Source organism: Vanessa atalanta, chromosome 26 (assembly GCF_905147765.1).
Source record: "Vanessa atalanta chromosome 26, ilVanAtal1.2, whole genome shotgun sequence".
Classification (NCBI taxonomy): Eukaryota; Metazoa; Arthropoda; class Insecta; order Lepidoptera; family Nymphalidae; genus Vanessa; species Vanessa atalanta.
This window is the reverse complement of record NC_061896.1, coordinates 7,660,088-7,666,215: the sequence shown is the minus strand read 5'-3', so window position 1 is coordinate 7,666,215 and position 6,128 is coordinate 7,660,088. Positions and strand designations below refer to the sequence as shown.

At 34.1% G+C, this 6,128-nt stretch overlaps 1 non-coding gene across 1 annotated transcript; it reads left to right on the top strand.

Annotated features, from left to right (window-relative positions):
* The first annotated feature begins 3,989 nt into the window (after positions 1-3,989).
* Positions 3,990-4,062, top strand: Trnak-uuu. Its single transcript has one exon. It is a non-coding gene; the product is annotated as a tRNA-Lys (tRNA).
* Positions 4,063-6,128: the final 2,066 nt, after the last annotated feature.

The following is a 6,128-nucleotide window of genomic DNA, read 5'->3' as shown; positions in this document are numbered from 1 at the left end:
GTCCGACTTCGCATGGGTTAAATAAATAAAAGTAAACAAATAAGGTTTATCCTTTACTTTCCTATAACGTATAACTTTTTCATAAACGTTGATCTATAATTTATTGTGTTCTAGTTTCCATCGAGTCTACCGTACCCCTGCACGAAATTATTATTTGGAACACACTTTCTGAACGCACCCGTAAACGTCAAACATGGCCGCCCGTTGAACTGTCATGTAATAAAATTTTATGGATTTAATATATCGATTATACGCACTTTTTTAACGACCTGCACGACATTATTAATATAGATAAATGTAAAGAAACTTGTGAACAATTAATGAGAGCAAGAAGAGCAGAGCAGAGCTAATTACGTCGTAACAAAAAGCATATACCCTTGACATTTTTAAGGTTAACCTTTGATGCGGTAAAATTAATAAATTCCTTTACAAAGATTTATACAGTAATAATCCTAATACCAATAATTATAACAAAGTTTGTAAGTTACCAATTCATGTTTATAACCAAACCAGTTTCTTTGCTTTAGAATATAACATTTCTCAAGCGAAAAAACTGGTTTCCACATTTCCCGCACTAAAGCATAGAGAGTTTTTTTCTATTATCGTCTGTCGTTGTCTAATCAAACTTGTGTCCTTGCCCGGGGCTCAAACTATCTCCACACCAAATTTCATCCGAATCGGTTCAGCATTTAACCGTGAAGAGTTACTAGTTAGTTACAGAATTTGCATTTATAATATTAATATACATATATATTATGAATACGGCCTTATATTCTTATGTCCTGTAAAAATAGCTAGGTATCACACTGCTGGCTTAAGGTCCCTCCCCTTTTCCTTCTTCCCGTGACACATTCACGTCTGCCACATGTGAGTATCCTCACGATTTTTCTTCTCCACCAAGCGCGAATTGTAAACACACATCGACCATTCAGTGGAGTTTGTTCGCAAACTCAGAATCATCTTTTCTAACCACTAGGCCATCGTGGTTCTAATATAAACAGGTCAAATTTAATTAAACAATACATTTCTTTAATTCAGTTACAGTTTTCGACCCGGCCACAGTTTCGACACTAAGATAAAATCGACATACCGACAAATGTCTTCCACTCATTGTTCTAAACACAATAATTCCTCTCTACGCCCTTGACTTGTTCGGTTTTAATGGAGCATCTGCAAATATACATACATATTGCGTTCGTCCAATTTGTTTGCATTTTAACTGTGTAATGATTTAAAAAAAAGCTTGTAACACTTTACAACTTGTAACAATCCTTCTTTTGTTTGATTGTTACAAAGAAAACAATTATTACTAATTCTATAGTTTAGCGTCAATAGCGTATTGGTTTTACACCTAGCGATGTAAAAAGTCGCAGGATCAATTATGACCATTTGAGCTATTGTTGTCCACACTCCTAAGCCTTAAGTTAATTTGGAGGGTTTAATAGAAATATTAGTAATCCTTATAGTGAGGCATAGTTACTATACTTTAAAAATAGAGTTTAAAAATAGAGCTCACTTCGTAAATTTAAATGTAAATTTCATTCGTGAAATGTTGAAAACTGATTTACAGTGATACGCTATTTTTCGATTATGTTCTTATAGAATAGCTCTACAAATCTTGGACAAACAAATCAAGTAAATTTTAATACTTAAGCGCGACTAATTAAAAAAACAAACAAGAGGTTTTATACACTAAAACTTATTGTATGAAAAAATCACAACACTTCATCCGCTTTTATATTTTTGTTGAAGATTGGCGTTCCACAAGGGTCGATTGTAAGATCTCTTTAATTTTTTATATGCCAAATTAATGAATTTTAAATATTTCAGTCAACTCAACTTTTTGGGACGCCGTTCATTTACAAAAGCGCATATTCTAAAGTCAATTTTAAGCATTACTTAAATTTGAGAATGAAAATAAACAGCCCTTAAACACCACTCAAAGTAAAAATCTTATAATGAAATGTCATTTAACGAATGACAAATATCAAACGATCTATTTAAATTATTTGTGACGCCCATGTCAACAGTATTCATGAGTACTCAAACTAAAATTCAAAAATTATTACAGTTGCCTATTAACAGAAAAACCTACCACCAATATCACAAATTCTAATTAACACATTTAAAAGTTTGGTTTTATTATATTGAAACTTTTTCGCTTTGAACGAAGGTGTAGCGATTACTTTACCCGATATAACCGAACAAAATTCTAATGTAATGTTAGACAATGAAGATCGAAGAGTAACTGTTACCACATTTTTTAATAATTGCTTGAGATTCTAAGCGACAGTGTCTTGTTCTCATTTGTGGTTACATATACTTTCAGCTCCCAGGGTACATGGTTGGGAAACTAAAGAACAAATGTTACCATTGCTCAACTATAAAGAAAGTTGAAACTTGTTTCAAAACTAATGTTCTTGTTTAACTTGGTGGTAGGGCTTTGTGCAAGCCCGTCTGGGTAGGTACCACCCACTCATTAGATATTCTACCACCAAACAGCATTACTCAGTATTGTTGTGTTCCAAATTGAAGGGTGAGTGAGCCAGTGTAACTGCAGGCACAAGGGACGTAACATCTTAGTTCCCAAGGTTGGTGGCGCATTGGTGATATAAGGAATGGTTAATATTTCTTACAGTGCCATTGTTTATGGGCGGTGGTGACCATTTACCATTAGGTGGCCCATTTGCTCGTACCTACCGATTTTATTAAAAAACCCTGGTTATACATGAAGCAGGATATGATCAAACATCAGTTTATACCCTATTTTTTCCTATACAAAGCGGGAGAATTACAAACATCATTTAGCATAAGAAACACTTAGTGGTTACGTCTGGACTACCTTTTATTTCTCCCTATATATAATATAGCATATATTATATGTTCATAAAATCGTTTGTCCTCATTGACTATCGAGACACTGGAACAATTGTTAAGAAATCTAAAAGGAACGTAGACTTATTTTATACCAGATTAATCCCCGAAGAAATAATTTTTGGAAATTTAAACTTTAAAAGGAAAAAAGGAGAGAGATATCTGTATGAATTTTACTCATATTAAGTCGGAGCGGAATGTTAGTCACTACATAGTATTAAAAACAGACGTTTCCCGCTCTCTGTCTGTCCCTGTACATGCTTAGATCTTTGAAACTACGCAACGGATTTTGATGCAGTTTTTTAATAGATAGAGTGATTCAGGAAGGTTTATATGTATAATTAATGTATAATATAGTAAAGACACATTGATAATATTAGAAGTTTCTAATGTGCTGTCGTAAATAAACACTTTTGTTTTTTATATATTATGTAATTTATTAATGAATAAGGTACATTTAGACCTTCTGATTGACGTTTTGAATTTCTCATTCAACTTTACACAAACATTGGTACAGTAGGGAATATTAATCATTCATCACCCTATATCGCTCATGTGCCTCCAATTTGGACCCTAAGATGTTATGTCCCTATGTGACTGTAATTACACTAGCTCACTCACAATTCGTACTGGACAACAACGTTACGAAATATTGCTGTTTGGTACAATATATGACGAGTGGATGGTGGTACCATCGGGTTACTACATAGGGTTTGTACAAAGCCCTACCACCAAGTAAAAATGTTGCTATTATTAAATAATTAATAATTGGAAATGGTTATTTGAATTAGCCGTAATTAAATGTAATCAAATTTTGGTACTTACAATAAAAATGTAGTTAGTTAAAGTTCATATATGAAATTAAATATAGTTTGGTTTAAAACTAGCTCGGTGATTATTCCGTCTCAGAAAATTGAGTCCAAGGTTCGATTTTCTTACAATCATCATTAAATATGATGAGTGTGTTTTATGTTACGGTATTTTAAGACTTCATGTGTGAAAAACATAACCGACCAATCAGATCTCGTGTAATTATCTATTGTTTTGTAATTTTCTTCGCTTTTACACTGGCCTCGGTCTTCTCGTTATGCCCTAAATATTCCAAGTCGTTAATAGCCCGGATAGCTCAGTCGGTAGAGCATTGGACTTTTAATCCAAGGGTCCAGGGTTCAAGTCCCTGTCCTGGCGGGTTTTTGAACATTTTCAGATTGTAAGACTGATAATTTCAGTATTATATTTTAAATAATTTTCGATCAAAATTTATGGTGTCACATGATATTTTTCGAAGCTTTAGGTAACTTGACAGTGTCGTAGACGCGTGTTACTTTGAAGAAAAGGTGGTAATATTAGATCTTAAGGTCCAAAAAAACAAATGTCTTCATAAAAACATTACAGAAATATCGACTGCCTGTTGGTCTACTGGTTATATTCTTGCGTCTCGGGTCGTGTCAGATTTGTCATCCCATCAGATTTTAGGGATTAATGAGGAATTTATGTCCTATTATATATATCTTGCTTAGTTAGCTGGTCTCTTTTGGGATTGTCGACAGAAATCAGTCAGAAGGTCATTATTTTTCATTCATTATTATAAGAAAAAATGATAATGACTAATTTGCTTCGTGCCTCACGTAACTCTTTATAAAACTTAATACAAAAAAAAATGGATATAAATGTTCGTATTTCGACCAGTGATTGTTAAATAGAAGCGTGATTCTAAAACAATTGTAATTGGACATGAAATTTATGTTGATATTAGATTAAGTTATTAGATCAAGGAAGATAGAATAGAATCTACGATTGACCCAATTAAGAATCACATTTAGAGCTTTGTGTAATTGAAATTGAAATTTTCGACATTTTATTTTCTTTTAATAAACATATATCCACAGGCGATTGATGCCTTTACTGATATATTTTTTTATGGTATAAGTATGCGGATGGAGAACTTATACACACCACACACTATAACTTTACCACCAATCTTGGAAGTTAAGATGTTATGTCGCTTGTGCGTGTAAAACAAGTACCTGTAAACACAAGAATACTAAGTATTGCTACTTAGCTGTAAAATATAGGGGGCTGTACCTACCGAGCGATCCCGTGCTCAACTGAAGAGACGGTGTGAGTACCGCTGAATTTTTAGTAGATGGTCTGGTAATCTGGGGCGCACCAGGCATTCTCAGCACCGGCCATTCCCACATATGCATTACCCCAGGCCTGACGGAAAATATACAAACCAACAAAGTTATCGTCGCCTCCTTTAAGCTTACTTAAATAAAGTATATTTTTATTTTAAATATTTGGTAATTCTCTTTATTACATATTTAAAAATGATTACATATTTGATAATAGATATTTAAGTACGTATATGTGCAAAAAAATATCTATTTTTCATACTTAATTACGTAAAATGACCTCAAATGCATTAAAAGGTCATAAAATCCGTCAAACTAAAGTGCAATTTTGATAGCAGTCATTACGCTGATGTTGGTAGGTATTTATTTTACTAATAGCTATTGACAGCCTCATTGTTATACAAATGCAATTGTGATGGTATTCATTTGTATTGGAATTATCATTAAATAATTTTAATAAACCTTTGTAGAAATAATGACGACCTCCGTGGTCGAGTAGAGTGTACACCGATTTTCATGGGTACGCCGCTCCGACGTTCCCGGTTTCGATTCCCGGCCGTGTCGACGTAGAAAAAGTTCATTAGTTTTCTATACTGTCTTAGGTCTGGGTGTTTGTGGTACCGTCGTTACTTCTGATTTTCCATAACACAAGTGCTTTAGTTACTTAGAATTGGGATCAGAGTAATGTATGTGATGTTGCCCAATATTAAAAAAAAAAATAGCTTGGTATTTAAGCTATGTTCTTAAATGAAGCAGAGAGGCTGAATACGACGAAGTATAAAAGTACTCGTTGCTTCCTCTGGGCTTCAATCTGAGACCTTGAGCAAACTTCTAAATCAAGTACATTTCAAGACAAAATCAAGAAGACCAAATAAACGGAGGCATTAAGCAGATCCGGAGTTCCTATGGAACTCATGGCCCCATCATAACATTTTTTGATATCTCAATTGATCTTCAGAAAGGCACTCGTTCAACTTGGGTTAGGGTCAGATTATATGTGATTCCCATCCACTAAAAACACTGGCTGTCCTCGACACGGATCGGAGCAGCAGCGGGGTTGTGTATAAAGCATCCGCAGTCCCCTTTGCTATGCTAGTGGCTCGGTGAAGCACTCCTCAA